This window comes from Macrobrachium nipponense, chromosome 14, assembly GCF_015104395.2.
Source record: "Macrobrachium nipponense isolate FS-2020 chromosome 14, ASM1510439v2, whole genome shotgun sequence".
In the NCBI taxonomy this organism is placed as follows: domain Eukaryota; kingdom Metazoa; phylum Arthropoda; class Malacostraca; order Decapoda; family Palaemonidae; genus Macrobrachium; species Macrobrachium nipponense.
In genome coordinates this window covers 19,334,743-19,354,742 of record NC_087207.1, presented here as the reverse complement: position 1 = coordinate 19,354,742, position 20,000 = coordinate 19,334,743, and the positions used below count along the sequence as shown (strand labels likewise).

General features: G+C 34.2%; 1 pseudogene; it reads right to left on the bottom strand.

The window, feature by feature from the left end:
- LOC135226361 (somatostatin receptor type 5-like) overlaps window positions 1-20,000 on the bottom strand; it is a 154,952-nt pseudogene that overhangs the window by 24,778 nt on the left and 110,174 nt on the right.

Sequence of the window (20,000 nt, the reverse complement as noted above, 5' to 3'; positions counted from 1 at the left end):
AAGCAGATTCTAAAAGATTTCGTGATAAGACATCTCTTGACCTTGCAATTACTGAACTACCAACCCAATTTATTCGGTGGTGTTTTCACTTAAATAATGAATATTGCATTAGATGTTTGCCCAGTTTTACAGATATTTTATGCTGACTTAGCCTTACTTCTAGGCCTTTGCTAGACTGTCGAGATAAAATGAGGGATAATCCATACATGGAATTTATATATTATGTTGTTGCTTTCTCTGGACCATTTTTTATTAACATTCCTTTTAGTGTGTTATTATAGGAAAAAACAAGGTTGACATTAAAAGCTTTTTAACAATGATTTTAATGGTTTCAAATCGTTAAAAAAAGGCCAACTGAGAATGTTCTTAGAATTTTCTTTCTGCGTGTTACTTACACTATAAAACTTTTTGTGGGCTTTATTATAACAAATATCTAATATATATGAAGGGTAGCATAAATCTTTCCCTATTTTTCTTATGTATTCAATTTCTTGATCCAAATATTGTGGACTGACAATGCGCAATGCTTGTAAAAACTATGAGGAAAAAATTGATATTTTTATGTTAAGATGGTGGCCTGAGAAGAAATGAACATAAAGTTAAGTTGTTGGTCGGTTTCTATAAATACTGAATTTACATTGAAATGGTTCTCTATTGTATCAAAAACATCTAAGAAAGGGAGGCAATTGTCTTTTTCTAATTCTAGAGTAAACTTAATCGATGGTACCTGGTTATTTAATTTAGAGAGTAAATCATTTACATCAATACCGACAGGAAGAACAGCTAAGATATCATCAACATAACGATACCACTTTACAGGAATATAAATGATATTAGGTAAGTAGCGTTTTTCAAAGAATTCCTTGTACAGGTTTGAGAGTAGTGGTGATAAAGGATTTCTCATTGCCATGCCAAATATTTGTTGATAAAATTCACCATTGAATATAAACTACAATCACAAATGCACAAACTCGTGAGTGAAATAATGTGACTTATAGGTAGAGGTCAATTCATGCTGAGTTAGTTCATTACTAAGATATTCTAAAATAGAGTCTATAGGGACTTTATTTAGTAAAAAGAGAACATACATCAAAAACTAACGAATCTATCGGTAGGGGGGCAAAGGGCAATTTTGTTTAATTTATCAACTAAATCTAGAGAATTATATATATGAGAATCGGAGATGGTTCCAAGTAACGGGGACAAGATCTTAGTGATATATTTCGAAGTTTATATATGAAATTGAACCAACAGTACTGATAATAGGCCGCATAGGGTTATTTTCTTTGTGCGTTTTGACTAATCCGTACAAGTAAGGTAGCGACGGAGATTTGACTGACAATTTGCCCAGTAGTTCTGTTTTATCTTTAAGGATATTTTTCACTATGCTATTGAAGTTTTTTATGACTTGATCAAGGGGATTTTTTGTTAGTTTTTATAAGTCACATCATCATCCAGTAGGGCTTGCATACATGATACGTAGTCAGCTTTATCTAAAATTACTATACTATTTGACTTATCAGCTTTTGTAATGTGGATAGTATTGTCCTTTTTAAGATCGGTCAAACTTTTCTTATAGAGAGCAGGGAAGTTACTTTCATGCTTAACGTTGGCAGCTCCGTAAACAATACCTTTAATCATGTCAACATGATTTTGAGGAAGATCACAATATTTTTCAAATTTACTTAGGGATGACGCAATCATTAAAGCAGAAGGTCTACTTGTTACAAAGAAAGATAAACCATATCCAAGCGCACTCACAACATTTTCACTTATTTGTTTACTAGATAAGTTAACAACACAATCTTGACGTGCACAATTAGTCCAATCACTGCTATCAATAAGATTTTTTAGTTTTCTGTCAAGTTTCCTTTTCAGGGCATCTGTAGTCCTACGTAGTTTTTCGTAAATTTCCCGTCGCAGCGAGTCCTTCCAATCAGCCGGGATGGAATGATTGAAAGAGATCCTTGTTCTTTCCAGTTCCTTGAATTTTTCCTTCTCTTCTTGCTTGGCGGCTGCTATGTGCTGTTTCAAACACATGGCACTAAAATCATTGAATGGGTGATTGTCATACCTTCTTAGATGGCGTGGCAGCAAGGATTTAGGGAGCACTTGTTCAGATAGGCACTTCTTCAAGAACTTAAGACGAATTCTGGTCGAATGTGCAGCCACAAGAGACTTGCAGAAAGTAGTGACGACACATCTCAAAAGAGGAAACAGAATAGCGAAAGTAAACGTGGCCCTCATTATGTATAACTGAATCACGGAAGTTAGGAACGTGATAAATCCATAAATAAAGATATATGCCACGAAGGAAAAATAAACGAAGGAGGATCTGCGAGACCTTTCGACGTTAAACGTCCTTTGCCGCATTTATGTCAGTTTCTGCTCAGTAAAGGACGTTTAACGTCGAAAGGTCTCGCAGATCCTCCTTCGTTTATTTTTCCTTCGTGGCATATATCTTTATTTATGGATTTATCACGTTCCTAACTTCCGTGATTCAGTTATACATAATGAGGGCCACGTTTACTTTCGCTATTCTGTTTCCTCTTTTGAGATGTGTCGTCACTACCTTCTCCAAGTCTCTTGTGGCTGCACATTCGACCAGAATTATTAGAACACACCAGCGTTTTTTGCCCCTATTAACTGGGAAGGGGCAAAAAAGCTGGTGTGTTCTAATAATGCATTGGAAAGGAATATCATTGAATCTAGTTTTATAAAAGAAAGTTACAACAATAATATGAACATTAGTCAAGGAATGTATAAACTTGATCCTTTAATATCAAAAGAAATTTGTAAACTGTTTAGATTTTAAGGTAGGCTGTAGAATATTTGGAAATGGATTTGTAAACACAGTAAAGGGGGCTAGTGGTAAGAGATGTTCAACCCCGCCTCCCTGACACCTGTTAGGTGTGGACTTGTACCCTAAGGCGGTAGTATTACCTTGAGAATTTGTTGTAAATTTTTACCCAAAGGATTTTGAAAGCCACTCCTACCTTTACACTTGCCTGTGGGTGGAGGTCTGCAGTCTCAAACGGTTGTGTGTATGTTCGTCAGTACTGTCTTTGTAGTATATATACTCGTGAATTCTAATAATATGTATCAGTCCTTTGTCAATGGCTTGAAAATAAAGCCGAAACCGGTCAGGACCTACACCCTGTCTCTTATTTTTCACCTGTGGATATGTATATATATATATATATATATATATATATATATATATATATATATATATATATAGATATATCATATCTATATATATATATATATATATATATATATATATATACAGAGAGAGAAAGAGATAAATAATGTATATGTGTAAATAAATAATGTATAGTTACAGAGAGAGAGAGAGAGAGAGAGAGAGAGAGAGAGAGAGAGAGAAGCGTCATTAATTGTTCCGTACTTTGGACAATAAATCTCTCTCTCTCTCTCTCTCTCTCTCTCTCTCTCTCTCTCTCTCTCTCTCTCTCTTTCATAACCCATTAGTGCTTCTCGTAGCAGAATAACAACAACAGCAAGGCAGATTTCTTTAAAAAAAAAATAAAATAACAATAATAATTCGTCAAAGAATCTCCTCCCAAAAGACGTCTTTGTCCCACCAAAAAATGGTTAGGTTCTCAAATTCTTCCGACAACAATACATTATTTTCCCTTCCTGTCTACCGTCCTTTTTCCGTGTTGTTGTCGACGAATATTCTGAAGAATAAGAACGTCCGAGAATAAAAGAAGAGTTCGATGCTACAGTCTTAGGTTTTAGCCTTTCCTGTATTCTTTCTCGGAAGTGAAATATGATGCCTTTTTTTCTTGCTAGGCAGCTTTAGAGGTCGCCATTGTTTGCACTGTAGTTGGTCGAAAGATCCAGGAAATAATACGATTCTGAAGTGGGTAATGTCCTCAACTTTATCCAAAAGTTGGATATGATTACCTTACCTCTTCGAGGAGGCTTGTACGACGCCAACTTCCTTATTCTCTCCCAGGAAATGAGAAGAATTTCTTACGATTATACATCGCGTCCTGAACTGGGATCAATATTACTCGCTTTACATAGTGAGAGGGGTAAACCAGGAATTTCTAATCCTATGTTGTAAAGGAACTCTTAGACCATTCTTAGTAGTAGTGTAGTCTCGAGAACCACCATTACTTCCTCTACTGGGATCAAGGTCGCCCACTTACATAACGGCGGAGGCAGAACAAAAATTCTTAGGCCTGTGTTGTGAAAGAAACTACAACTTCTAGGACTATGTTATGAAGTAAACCGTAAGATAACACTTTTTAAGTGTAGTTCTCAAGAGTCACCATTACTTCCTCATGTGGGATCGAGGTTGCTCAAGTAATTACGTAAGTACAAAAAGATTCCTAGGCCTATGTCCCAAAGGACACCGAGAGAATTCTTTTTACTAAACAATACGAAGCTCTGTAAACTTTCGTTAGGAGGTGAATGGAAGGACGAGACTTCGTTCGCTTGGTTAACCCTTCTCTTTTGATGTTTAAATCATTTGCATTTTTAGTAAGAGGCCCAAGAAGGTGTCTTTTTTTTAATTCTGAGACTGGGGCCAGCCACACGGGACCACATTCGGAGAAAAAATGTGAAGACAGTTCTTTGTAAATCTGTCTTGGTAATCCAGGCATTTTGGAAGGTTTGTTGTCAACAAAGGATAGAGCTAATCCTGACAATCTTGGTTTTTTGAGATGTGAGGTCCTGAGCCAAATAGATTTCTTGACGTTTGTTTCTTTTTAGAACAAATCGCAGAATGGTTGGATCCAGTGTTGGAGTAATTACACTTGAAAAAATACATTACAGTTACAATTACTTTCTGAATCTTCATCATGTAGTAAGGTGACCTTACCATTTCAGTTTTACACAGTTAAATTACAAATTACATACATCATCTTGTAATTCATTAAATTACACTTACTTGCTATAATTTCATTTTCAATTATGATTACAATTACAGAAATAATGTAATTACATTTCAATTAAATTACAATTACAATTACTTACTATAATTTCATTTTCAATTACGATTACAATTACAGAAATAATGTACTTAAATTTCAATTAAATTACAATTACAATTACTGCAACCCTGGTTGGATCTTTGATATTTCAATTCAGACTTGGTGTTACTGACGCTGCTTTCTTTTCTCCTTATATTATTCTAACATTTTACTTACATTTTTATCTATCTATCAACTATATTTTCTAATAACTAATCTGTGCCTTGGCCTTTGTGGTGGAAAATGTTAGGTACGAGAAAATATTATAAGAAAATGTTAATTACGAGAAATATTATAAGAAAATGTTAATTACGAGAAAATATAATGAGAAAATGTTAATCAGGAGAAAATAGCATAAGAAAATGTTAAGAAAAACATTATTAGAAAATGTTAATTACGAGAAAACATTATGAGAGTAAGTTAATTACGAGAAAATATCATAAGAAAATGTTAATTACGAGAAATTATCATAAGAAAATGTTAATTACGAGCAAATATTATAAGAAAATGTTAATTACGAGAAATATTATAAGAAAATTTTAATTACGTGAAAACATTATGAGAAAAATGTTAATTAGGAGAAAATATCATAAGAAAACGTTAATCACGAGAAAATTTCATAAAAAATGTTAATTAAGAGAAAATATCATAGGAAAATGTTAATCACGAGAAACTATCATAAGAAAATGTTAATCACGAGAACTATCATAGTTAATCACGAGAAAATATCAATAAAAGAATACTGGAAACTATCTATATTGTTAATCACGAGAAACTATCATAAGAAAATGTTAATCACGAGAAAATATCATAAGAAAATGTTAATTACGAGAAAATATCATAAGAAAATATTAATTACGAGAAATATAAGAAAATGTTAATTACGAGAAAATATCATAAGAAAATGTTAATTACGAGAAAATATCATGAGAAAATGTTAATTACGAGAAAATATCATAAGAAAATGTTAATTACGAGAAAGTATGGATAAAATACCTGAGCGAAGAGGATGGGGATGGAAAGCAGGAGGGACAGAGCCCAGACAAGACCCGTCATCCTCTGAGCCTGATGGATGGTCAGGATGTACTTCGAGCGAAAGGGAAACAGGATGGCGTAGTACCTGGAAGGGAATTTAGGATATGAGAGAGAGAGAGAAGAGAGAGAGAGAGAGAGAGAGAGAGAGAGAGAGAGTCTCTCTCTCTCTCAGTTTTCGTTTAAGTAAATTGGGGACACAGGAATTGGTAATTTCTCTTTCTCTCTCTCTCTCTCTCTCTCTCTCTCTCTCTCTCTCTCTCTCTCTTCATCTATCTAAAATGGGGACTTATGAATTGGTAATTCCTCTCTCTCTCTCTCTCTTCTCTCTCTCTCTCTCTCTCTCTCTCTATGTTATCGTCTATTTAAAATAGGGACTTATGAATTGGTAATTCCTCTGTGTGTGTGTGTGTGTGTTATCACCTATCTAAAATGGGTACTCATGAATTGGTAATTCACCCCCTCTCTCTCTCTCTCTCTCTCTCTCTCTCTCTCTCTCTCTCTACAATTTTCTCCATCAGGCTTTCTTCCCGAATCAAAATCAATCTTGTGATCTCTTGAAAAATGCAAAAATAGAAATTCTGAAAAAAAAGGATTTCCATAATATCCGTTACACGAATAAAAAAAATAAACGCCTCCGTTTGATTGAAAATTGAAACCCTTCCTTCAATTTGTCTTTTTCTATCTAGACTTTTCAGGAAAATGTAAGTTAAGGAAGAGTTTCCGCTCATTTGAATCATTCCTCGAAATGGGAATTCTGAAAGGTATCTTGGAAGATGGACGTGTTATCCAGAATTCCAGGAAAAAATCAATATTGAATTTTTAGAATTTTGAGATCTATTGTCTAAAGTCTTGATTGAATTTCAGTTAAAAATGTAATGAAATTTTTTTAGTGATTACTGAGGAAATCGTTTTTATAGACAAATATAGCAAAGTGGGAGCATAGGAAAATGAATGTAGATTTTTTTTCTTCTTTGATGTGAGTTCTATGTTTAAAGTAAGTTTTTATTAAATTTAAATTAGAAGGGAAAGCAATGAAATTAATTTTGAAATTCTTGGAGAAATTGTTTTTATAGATATCTAAAGAAAATGTTGATAATAGTTTTCGATTTTCTGATTCATAATTCACGCAGAATGTGGTGGGTGCAGGTTATAAATATTTAAGAAAAAATGCAATTCATATGAATTAGAATATGCAGATCCCTCAGATTTCATGATGCTATGATGCTGTGATTTGTCTCTACTTTAGAGATTTTTAAGAAGTAGTCCTGGATGTCTCAAGGTTACAGCTAATTCACCATGTGACAGAAATGACACTGATTATTATAGGTTGACTTACATTTTGTTTTTCAGTAATTATATGTATAATAATTATTATAGATACAATATATATATTATTATAATATGTGTGTGTGTGTATATATATATATATATTATATATATATATATATATATATATATATATGTATATATATTCTTTATAATGAAAAACAATAGGACTTGGACCATCTTAAAAGGCAAAAGGAAGACAGAGAGAGAGAGAGAGAGAGAGAGAGAGAGAGAGAGAGAGAGAGAGAGAGAGAGAGAGAGAGAAACTTGTCATAGTGAAGTAATTATTCAAATCTAATTTCATATCAGTTATGAGAGCTTGAGTCAACTAACAAAAAATCAAGACACTTTTTTTAATGTTTATAAATTTTATTACTTTTTACTTTCAATATGTTTATTTATATTCATGTTTTTACTTATCAAATATTTATCTTTCCTATCATTTATTCTTTTCTTTGTTCCTTTCATTTATTTAATATATTTATGCATTTTTATATTCAATAATTTATTTGCCTAGCATTTATTCAGTTATTTGTGTATTCCTTTCATTTATATATTCATTCTTTTAGGTATTCATTTATCGATTTATTTATTTATTCGCTTAAACGTAGAATGACTAAAACAACACTTACCTCTCCATACTCATAGCTGTGAGGGTCAGGACAGAACAGATAGCTGACACATTCTGTAGATAGTGGATGGCTTTGCACAAAAACCACCCGAAGGTCCACGAGTAGGCGAACACTTTCGCCGTCTGTGAAAGCACAGGAAAAAAGTTAGATCTTTGGAAGAGTAACTTTCACTCGTAGGATAGATAAAGTGAGTGTTAGTGGATCTGTTGAAGGCCAGGAGAAAGTTAATGTCCATGGAAAGTAGTTTTCACTCATAGGAGAGTTAAAGTGAGCCTCAATGGGTCTGTGAAAGCACAAGAGAAAGTTAATGTCTTGGGAAAGTAGCTTTCACTCGTAGGAGAGTTTAATGTCATCCTCAGCGGGTATGTGAAAGCACAGGAGAGAGTTAATGTCTTGGGAAAGTAACTTTCACTCGTAGGAGAGTTAATGTAAACATCAATGGAGTCTGAGGCGATGGTTACCCTGAATAAAAACACTCAGATTATTTGACAAAAGAAAAAATATACAGTATAAAATAAACGTAGAGAGAGCACAATATCATAAAAGCATTTAAAGCATACTTTATACTTGTGGTGGCGTGGGGGAAAGGGGGGGGGATTAAAAATACGAAAACTTAGCTCAGTTTGAGTGGAATGAAATTTTTAATAGATTGAAAGAATGCCCCTAAAGTTGCACTTGCATATGAACAATGAACAATTGCATTGTTATGATTATTTTACGAATGTCAGAATCCTTTGACAGTCAAAGAAACTATCAATATTCTTTTACCCTGCCTGTTTATAATTAGCGGTAAATATAGAATGATTTATATATATACAAATATAGAATTATTTATATATATATGGACGAAATATCTCGTGCGGAATATTAACCATATTTTCCAAAGCTTACAGAGGGACCCTTTCTCGTCATTCCAATATTGATCTCTACCTATGCCATGATTAATATCTGAAGGCGAAGAAAACTTGAATTTTCTGTATCAAAACGAACATTTATCTATAAAACTCATATAATATAATCAATTATTAAGATAAATTGATAAGAAACTTAAAGCACTGTATTAAACCTGACAATTAGAAAAAGACAATTAAAAAAAAACACTAAGTAGGATGTCTACTACTGCTTCCTGGAAGTTTTATCTTGGCTACAAATAGAATGTGGAATAGTTTGGCTATTGCAGTTGTAGAGAGAGAGAGAGAGAGAGAGAGAGAGAGAGAGAGAGAGAGAGAGAGAGCACTGTGTTCGGAAACATGGGAGCTGGGTAGAGGTGTATCTGTTTTATTTTCTATTTCTCCTTATTTATTTAATTATAATATTTTCTTGTAAGGTGACCTCTCTCTCTCTCTCTCTCTCTCTCTCTCTCTCTCTCTCTCTCTCTCTCTCTCTCTCTCTCTCTCTCTGCAGGCTGATTTCCCTTTGGAGCCCTCTTGGGTTAATTTAAGTCAGTTGACTCCGTCCATAATTGAAGATTTAGAGAGAGAGAGAGAGAGAGAGAGAGAGAGAGAGAGAGAGAGAGAGAGAGAGAGAGAGAGGGAGGGAGAGAGAGAGAGAAAATTCATTCTTGAATTTAGGTGTATCGGTTGTATTTCTTATTCATTCATATTTATTTATCACCCTTTCCTGTAACTTGCTCTCTCTCTCTCTCTCTCTCTCTCTCTCTCTCTCTCTCTCTCTCTCTCTCTCTCTTTATCAAAATCTGTTGACTCTGTCCATAATTGTTTTCAGCTGAACATTTAAAGAAAGTAAAAAGAAAATTGAATTGGGGCATTTAGTAACCAAGAAAGAACTCTTTATGGCTCTATATTCGATCTCTTGAGACCCTATATATAATCTCCTCCATCAAACGCTAACCTCAAGATGATCTAACCCACATAGCAACCGCCCTCTCATTTTAATTGGGAAATGGAATACCTTCTCAATTTATTCATCGACTTCAAATGACTCCTTTTTTTCTCTCTCTCTCGCTCTATCTCCCTCGATGAATTCACCGAGTTGACTCGTTTGAATCCTTCAAGATGCAATCTCTATGGAAAGTGAATGTGTCTGGTGTAGGCTTCATAAACTTGGAAGTCTGAGCATCGTCAGACTCAAAGCATATTTCACTGTCGTTGGTCTCGAGTCTTGTATTATAAGTGAATTTTCAAAAGACTTATTGGGCACTGGGCATATAAACAAGGGAGAGTATAGCACAGTGATACTCTCTCTCTCTCTCTCTCTCTCTCTCTCTCTCTCTCTCTCTCTCTCTATCTGTGTGTGTGTGTGTGCGTGTGTGTGTGTGCTCGTGAAATGTAAACAATAAAGTATCATGCATGCTCAATGCAGAACGTCTGTTGGTTTCTCGTTTGCCTCTCTCTCTCTCTCTCTCTCTCTCTCTCTCTCTCTCTCTCTCTCTCTCTCTATCGCGTGAGAATGGCCTTTTCACATGAACAACTCTGTTTTTTATTAGTTTCTCGACCATAAAACTTCTCGAAAAATAAAACTTCGTTAGAGTCGAAGTTTCTTTGTCCTCCAAGGCTACATTTGGATGTCAACATTTTTTGAAACGACAGGAAGGAAGGAAGGATGAAGAAAAAGTCAGTTTCCTCTTTCAATTTATTCCTCTTGGCCTCGAAGAGACAGAGGGAGAGGAAGAAGCCGCACAATTGGATTATGGGTTTCTAAAGGCTCTCTCTCTCTCTCTCTCTCTCTCTCTCTCTCTCTCTCTCAGTACGATTGTGAAATGGGCCTTTTCATAAGACAAAATTATTCATGCTTAGCTGAACAAGTGTAATGGATGGTCTCTCTCTCTCTCTCTCTCTCTCTCTCTCTCTCTCTCTCTCTCTCTACCTCTACATATGTATATATATATATTATATATATAATATATTATATATATATATATATATATATATATGATGTATATATATATTACTGAGCCTAGTTTATAAAGAATACACTGGGACTGATACATAAACTATAAAAACCGACGAAAACCAGGGACGAAGGGGCCATTTCGACTGACGGAACTGGTAGGCACAACAGACAGCAGACTCTGCAGCTTAGTTCTGCCGTAGAATCCATCTTTAAGACCAAAGGTTTCTCCAATGAAGTTAATTACATGTGTTACGAGTTGCGTTGATAATATGACACGGTCCTGAAGGCTACGATCTTGGTTTTCTGAGTTAGATGATCTAATTATTTCATTTCCTTCTCGTTCGACACATCATCATCATATGATGATGATGTCTATTATTATTATTATTATTATTATTATTATTATTATTATTATTATTATTATTATTCAGAAAATGAACCCTATTCATATGGTACAAGCCCACCACAGGGGCCAGTTAACTGAAATTCAAGCTTCCAAATAATAATTATTATTGTTATTAGTATTATTGTTATATTATTATTATTATTATTATTATTATTATTATTATTATTATTATTATTCAGAAAATGAACCCTATTCATATGGTACAAGACCACCACAGGGGCCAGTTAACTGAAATTCTAGCTTCCAAATAATTTTCATTATTATTATTATTATTATTTTTTTTTTTTTTTACTCTATCACAGTCCTCCAATTCGACTGGGTGGTATTTATAGTGTGGGGTTCCGGGTTGCATCCTGCCTCCTTAGGAGTCCATCACTTTCCTTACTATGTGTGCCGTTTCTAGGATTACACTCTTCTGCATGAGTCCTGGAGCTACTTCAGCCTCTAGTTTTTCTAGATTCCTTTTCAGGGATCTTGGGATCGTGCCTAGTGCTCCTATGATTATGGGTACGATTTCCACTGGCATATCCCATATCCTTCTTATTTCTATTTTCAGATCTTGATACTTATTCATTTTTTCCCTCTCTTTCTCTTCAACTCTGGTGTCCCATGGTATTGCGACATCAATAAGTGATACTTTCTTCTTGACTTTGTCAATCAACGTCACGTCTGGTCTGTTTGCACGTATCACCCTATCCGTTCTGATACCATAGTCCCAGAGGATCTTTGCCTGATCGTTTTCTATCACTCCCTCAGGTTGGTGCTCGTACCACTTATTACTGCAAGGTAGCTGATGTTTCTTGCACAGGCTCCAGTGGAGGGCTTTTGCCACTGAATCATGCCTCTTTTGTACTGGTTCTGTGCAAGTGCCGAGCATTCACTTGCTATGTGGTTTATGGTTTCATTTTCATATTGCACTTCCTACATATGGGAGAGATGTTATTTCCGTCTATCGTTCTTTGAACATATCTGGTTCTTAGGGCCTGATCTTGTGCCGCTGTTATCATTCCTTCAGTTTCCTTCTTTAGCTCTCCCCTCTGTAGCCATTGCCAATTGTCATCGCTAGCTAGTTCTTTAGTCTGTCTCATGTATTGTCCGTGCATTGGTTTGTTGTGCCAGTCCTCTGTTCTGTCAGTCTTTCTCCTGTCTCTGTATATTTCTGGGTCTTCGTCTACTTTTATTAGCTTCTTCCCATGCACTCTTTAGCCACTCGTCTTCACTGGTTTTCAGATATTCACCAGTGCTCTGTTCTCAATGTTGACGCAGTCCTCTATACTTAGTAGTCCTCTCCCTCCTTCCTTTCGTGTTATGTATAGTCTGTCTGTATTTGCTCTTGGGTGTAGTGCTTTGTGTATTGTCATATGTTTCCTGGTTTTCTGATCTATGCTGCGGAGTTCTGCATTCGTCCATTCCACTATTCCTGCGCTGTATCTGATTACTGGCACTGCCCATGTGTTTATGGCTTTTATCATATTTCCGGCGTTGAGTTTTGACTTGAGTATCGCCTTCAGTCTCTGCATATATTCTTTCCTGATCGTGTCCTTCATCTCTTGGTGTTTTATATCCCCTCCTTCTATTATTCCCAGGTATTTGTATCCTGTCTCATCTATGTGTTTGATGTTGCTCCCATCTGGTAGCTTTATCCCTTCAGTTCTCGATTATTATTATTATTATTATTATTATTATTATTATTATTATTATTATTATTATTATTATTATTATTATTATTATTATTATTATTCAGAAGATGGACCGTATTCATATGGAATAAAACCTACCATAGGGGCCATTGACTTGAAATTCAAGCTTCCAAAGAATGTTAGTGTTCATTTGAAAGAAGTAACAGAAGACATCAGGAAACACACAAAGAAGAGATCAGTTGATAGAAAAGAAAATAACTTAACAAATTGATGAATTTGATAATATACATAGAAAAGGCATTTCATTATTGAATGCGGACTGTATGTTGACAAATGCTACGACTAGCATTTATGATTCACCAGAGTACAAGAAGTACAAAAATTATAATTACTGGCGCGTGCTGAGTCACTTTGTCATTTTGCTTTTTGGAAACGTCAGTGGAAGCTGGACTCAAAGAAAGAGCGTGTGCAGCCTTTTATAATTAGCCTGAAAGGGTAATCAGGGTGGAAAAGTTACTGGAACTTTTAATTGCCCAGAGTCTGCATGAAAAAAGTTAGGCATTTGGAAAGAGCAGAAACAATGATTGTTGTTTTTTTTCGTCTGAAGCATCTCTCTCTCTCTCTCTCTCTCTCTCTCTCTCTCTCTCTCTCTCTCTCTCTCTCTCTCTCTCTCTCTCTCAGGAAAGTTAGGAAATATAAGACTGACAGATTAACTGGCTGTCCATCTTAGTATATTTGCTAAAAATGGCTGGTCACGAAATGTAAACAAACAGCTTCTTCTTTCTCAAATAATCACGATTTCTGGACCTCCACTTCCCAAGAACCGTATTTTGTTATATCATCTCTTCCCTTTCCAGAATTCTGCACACGGTTCCAGTGACTAAAAAAAAACTACATGGAAACGGGAAAACGTCAACCGGAAATATAAGCTCTTGCTGGAAACTTCGATTACTGGATTCGTTCGGTATCTCGTTGTGGACGACAGGAAGACGCCTCAGAAGTTTAAGGAGGAGAATGCTTGGAATCAAGTGTTAATTAGACTTTGTAAAGAGATAACTTCTTTCTTAGGCCTCGAGACGCCAGGTAGATACGGGTTGTTTAATTCTATCTTATTAATTTACTTTGGGAAATTTAGTGATAAGATGTAGTATTAGTTAATTCTTTAAGTTAGATTTGGGATTAAAGGAAAGCCGTTTTAGGTTTCTTAGTTTCAGAGTTTGGTACTGATTTAAATTCATGTTTATTATTATTCTATTTGCTGTAGAGTATCTGATTATATATATATATATATATATATATATATATATATATATATATATACTATATATATATATATATATATATATAGCCATAACAATTCTCTCTCTCTCTCTCTCTCTCTCTCTCTCTCTCTCTCTCTCTCTCTCTCTCTCTCTCTCTCTCTTAACATCCCCTCTTATTCTAGACCGCCCGCGACAGTGCTGTCCAACTTGTTCAACGCACCAGAGTGTAAACAACAATCCCTGGTACACTCACTTTCAACAAGTATTTATTTTCTTGCTTGCTATATGGGAACTAGATTTAACAAAAGTACAAAAACGCCAAGCTGTCATAGTCATAACAAGTTGATTAGGTAGAGTGTAGGGATTACTGAATGATTTTCTTCTATTTTTAATGGGGTTTTTAACTTGTACAGGAAAAGGTGGGGATATTAAGTATAATCATAGCATTTGGGAATGGAATTCATTATTAAACACTGTAGAGTCGATTTACAAAGTACGAAAGTCGCACGAACACACAAGCACACACATATACGATATATATATATATATATATATATATATATATATATATCATATATATATATATATATATGGTAGAAGCCACGAAGAAAAGGGAAACAATGGAGTATGCTGCGAGATCTTTCGACTCAAGGGTCTTTTACTTAGCAGACTGACTAACATACATGAGGAAAATGAGTGGACAAGGAAGGGTCGTGTATTAAGTGATAGATTGAATCCAACACACAGCATACTCCAATTGTTTCACTTTATTTCGTGGCTTCTTCTACTTATATATATATTCATCACGTTTAAAGCTTTCATGATTCAGTTATATATATATATATATATATATATATATATATATATATATAATTGATATATATATATAGATTTTATTATATAGAGAGAGAGAGAGACGAGAGAGAGAGAGGTCCTTCGTGTATATATATATATTGTATATATATATATACTAGTATATATAATATATATATATATATATATATATATATATATATATATATATATATATATATATATATATATATATATATATATATATATATATAGAGATAGAGAGAGAGTCTCGTGTATATATATATATAATATATTATATATATATATACCTTATATATCTACATATATATACATATATATATAATATATATATATATATATATATAATATATATATAGAGAGAGAGAGAGAGAGAGAGAAGCGAGAGAGAGAGAGAGATAGAGAGAGACCTTACAGACCTTACATCTTGTTCGGGTTTTCCCAGGTCACTCAGTGTGAGGCACCTCTAATGTCTACCAGAGAGTTGCTTGTACATCTTCCTGTATATTTTGCATCTTCCAATCTTGGATGGTCTGGGATGCAGCTTAGATATTTGTCGAGCTTATTCTTAAACACATCTACGCTCACTCCTGATATATTCCTCAGATGAGCTGGCAACGTATTGAATAGACGCTTTATTGTCGATGCTGGTGCGCAGTGGATTAATGTCCTGTGATCTTAACTTATTTTTCCTGGTATAGTTTTGGGTACTATTAATCTACCTCTGCTTGCTCTTTCTGATATATTTAGCTCCATGATGTTTTCGGCAATTCCTTCTATCTGTTTCCATACCTGAATTATCATGTAGCGTTCTCTTCTCCTTTCTAGACTATATAATTTTAAGGATTGTTGTCTTTCCCAGTAGTCAAGATCCTTAACTTCTTCTATTCTAGCTGTAAAGGACCTTTGTATACTTTCTATTTGTGCAGTATCCTTTTGATAGTGTGGGTACCATATCATATTGCAATATTCAAGTGGACTACGAACATATGTTTTATAAAGCATAATCATGTGTTCAGCTTTTCTTGTTTTGAAGTGCCGTAACAACATTCCCATTTTTGCTTTACATTTTGCCAATAGAATTGCTGTTTGATCATTTCATAACATGTTCCTATTCAATATCACACCAAGGTCTTTAACTGCTTCCTTATTTGTGATTGTCTCATTATTAGGTCCCCTGTATGCATATAGCTTTCCTTCTCTGTCTCCATAATTCATTGATTCAAATTTATCAGAGTTAAATACCATCCTATTTACTTCTGCCCAATCATATACTTTGTTAAGGTCTCTTTGTAGAGCGTTCCTATCTTCATCACAAGTAATTTCTCTACTTATTCATGTGTCATCGGCGAAACTACTCACTACCGAATCCTTAACATTACTGTCTATGTCTGGAATCATAATAACAAACAGTAATGCAGCTTACACCATACCTTGTGGCACACCGGATATTACCTTAGCTTCATCCGATTTCTCATCGTTTGCAATAACTATCTGTTTTCTGTTGTATAAAAATTCTTTTAACTATCTTCCTACTTTGTCCACTATATTGTGTTTTCTAATTTTCTTCGTTAATATATTATGATCTACTTTGTCAAAAGCTTTTGCAAAGTCTAAATAAACCACATCTGTTTCATTTCCGCTTTTCATATTTTTTTATACGTTCTCACGGTGGACTAACAAATGGGTTTGTGTACTTTTTCCAGGTACGAAACCATGTTGTCCTATATTAAACAAATTATTCTTTATTAAATGTTTCATAATATTTTTCTTCATTACCCTTTCATACACTTTCATAATACGTGATGTTAGACTCACAGGCCTATAATTACTTGCCTCTAGTCTTGATCCACTTTTGAAAGTAGGGGTAATATATGCTAATTTGTGTTCATCATAAATCTTACCTGTATCTACACTTTGTCTTAGTAATATTGCAGTGGCTTTGCGATAGAATGAAGTACTTTCTTTAACAAAATAGCAGGGACACCATCAGGCCCTGCTGCAGCTCCATTTTTAATTTCATTAATAGCCTGCACAATATCAGCTTCATTAATATCTATGTCTGCTAAATATTCACTATTTTCATCCCTTACTTCTATATCATTATCTTCATTATTAATTCTAGGGGTGAATTCTCTCTTATATCGTTCTGCCAATATGTTGCATATTTCCTTTTTTTTATTCGGTAATCTCCCTTCAATTCGTAGAGGGCCTATTTCTATTCTTCTTTTATTCATCTTTTTCGCATACGAGTAAAATAGTTTGGGGTTTTGCTTAATATTTACTTGGGTTTTTCCGTCCAAGTCCCGTTTTTCATTTTCTTTTGATTGTATAATCTTATGTTCTGCATTTTCTATCTTACTTTTTAGTTCGATCACTTTCCATGCATTTTTTTTCTTTTGCAAGACCTTTTTTCCACTTTCTGATTTTCTCGAACAAGATCCTTCTGTCTCTTGGTATGCATGACTGTGTATATATATATATATATATATATATATATATATATATATATATATATATATATATATATATATATATATATATATACACACACACGAGACCTCTCTCTCTCTCTCTCTCTCTCTCTCTCTCTCTCTATATATATATATATATATATATATATATATATATATATATATATATATATGTGTGTGGTGTGGTGAAATAATATATTATATATATATATAATCTACATAGATATATAATATATACTAATATATAGAATAGATATTATATATATATATATAATATATAATATATCTATATATATATCTATATATATTATATATATATATATAGAGAGCGAATGAGGAGAGAGAGAGAGAGAAGGAAGAGAGAGAGAGAGAGAGAGAGAATTACAGATATGTCTATATAATGAGGACACGTTGTGCCAATCATTCTTGGTAAAGAATCTGTGGCCATCATAAATTAAAGGTAACTTATGTACTGAAAAAAATTGGTTTATGTACAATGTTAAACTATTTCATTAGTCCTTTTGTTTATCACTTAATCGATCGAGAGAGAGAGAGACAGAATGTACTGATCACTAGACCACATTTAAGCCCTTAACCTAGACAAAGTCACGACCGCAAAAATAAAAATAAAAAAATAGAAAAAACGAGAGAGATAAAAACTCTTTCGTGAGGCGTCAGCCGAATCTCCAATGAACAATCGACTCCAGAATTCCCATTCGGAATCCGAAAATGGCTAGGGCGGGAACTTCAAAGAGAGATATATAGACAGAGAGACTTTTCCCCCTTGTCGTCCTCAGCGATTTAGCCGCTGTGTGTGTTTTTGTGTGTGTGTGTGAGTGCGTGTGTCTTTTGTGGGACAATTCGCATGTCAGCGATTTTAGAGAAATCTTTTGCGGATGGGGAAATTCACGTCGTTGTGTTATTGCGATTTTCGCCGCGTTTTACTTTTTTGAGGATGTAGGTAGACGACTTAGAGAGAGAGAGAGAGAGAGAGAGAGAGAGAGAGAGAGAGAGATGGATTCTTATGAACATCCCATGAATAGTTTCAACCTGTTACCTGAGAATTACCCCGTCGAGTCCTTCTCATTTTGACAGAGCAGTGAACATTCTCTTCTACTCTCTCTCTCTCTCTCTCTCTCTCTCTCTCTCTCTCTCTCTGTTGGTGGCTACCTACTTCCGAAAATAAAGGAAAACGCAGAAAAAAAGGACAGAAATATAACAACCATAAAATGAAAAAAATTCTTTCCGCTTTAAAGATCAAAGTGAAATCCCCTAATTTCTCCGCCACAAAAGAATTCACTAGAATAGTTGACCCAGCGAAATGTGACGCCAGCATAGAGCCCTCTGTGACTTGTCCCTTCAAAAGACGTGCACACACACGCGCACGCACTCACGTAAACTAAATCGCCCAGGACTATAAGGAGAAAGGAATATCTATCCATCTGTATATACCTGTTTTGACAGTGGGATATAGAAGGGAAAAGTACAATACTTTATCATGGTCATTGAACATAATTTCTTTAGCTATCTCTTTCTGTCTATTTCTCTATCTCTATGTCTATCTTTCGAATTTTTTTCTATTTCTTTCTATCTATCTGTGATTTTTTTCTATCTCTTTCTGTCTCCTGTCTTTCTCTCAGTCTGTCCTTCGATAGATTGACAGATAGAAAGATTATATCAAATAGTTTATTTTTATGAATATACAAAATATTTTTTACCGTAATCGGCAACTTCTAGTATATGATAAGCAAACGTCTCTCTCTCTCTCTCTCTCTCTCTCTCTCTCTCTCTCTCTCTCTCTCTCTCTCTCTCTCTCTCTCTCTCTCGGATCAATAGAGGAAATGACCGTCCTCGCAATCAATGTGATTTCACTCCGGGTTCAGAAACGGAATTATAAATGCTGTCAGAATTCTCAGTCCATTTACGCATTTCATTTACTTTTAATAGATTGCTAGGATTTAACTGAATGTTCTTAGGCCCTATCAAAATATTTTAGAAAAGGTGAAGGTTTGATACACTTAAGAAGCACATCTAAATATATTTCTTATGTGTAACTTTCCCTAAAACACTTTCCAAATATAATTTTCACTCAATATTGAAAAGGAAAATTTGAATTCATCCACTATTCAAAATTGTGAAAGGTGAAAGTTTAATTCACTTAGAAAGCAAAAATATTTAGGTTTCTTATGTTACTTTCCCGAAATTACTTTTCAAACATAACTTTCTCCAATATTGAAAAGGAAAATCTGAATTCATCCACTATTAAAACTTTTGAAAAATGAAAGTTTAATTCACTTAGAAAGTAAAACTATTTAAATTTCTTATATGTTTCTTTCCCCAAATTACTTTTCAAATATAAATTTTTCCCAATATTGAAAAAGGAAATCTGAATTTATTCACTATTCAAGTGATTAAAAATTGTGAAAAGTGAAAGTTTAATTCGCTTAGAAAGCAAACCTAAATAAATTTCTTATATATTACTTTCCCCAAATGACTTTCCATATATAACTTTCCCCAATATGTTAACCTGAAACT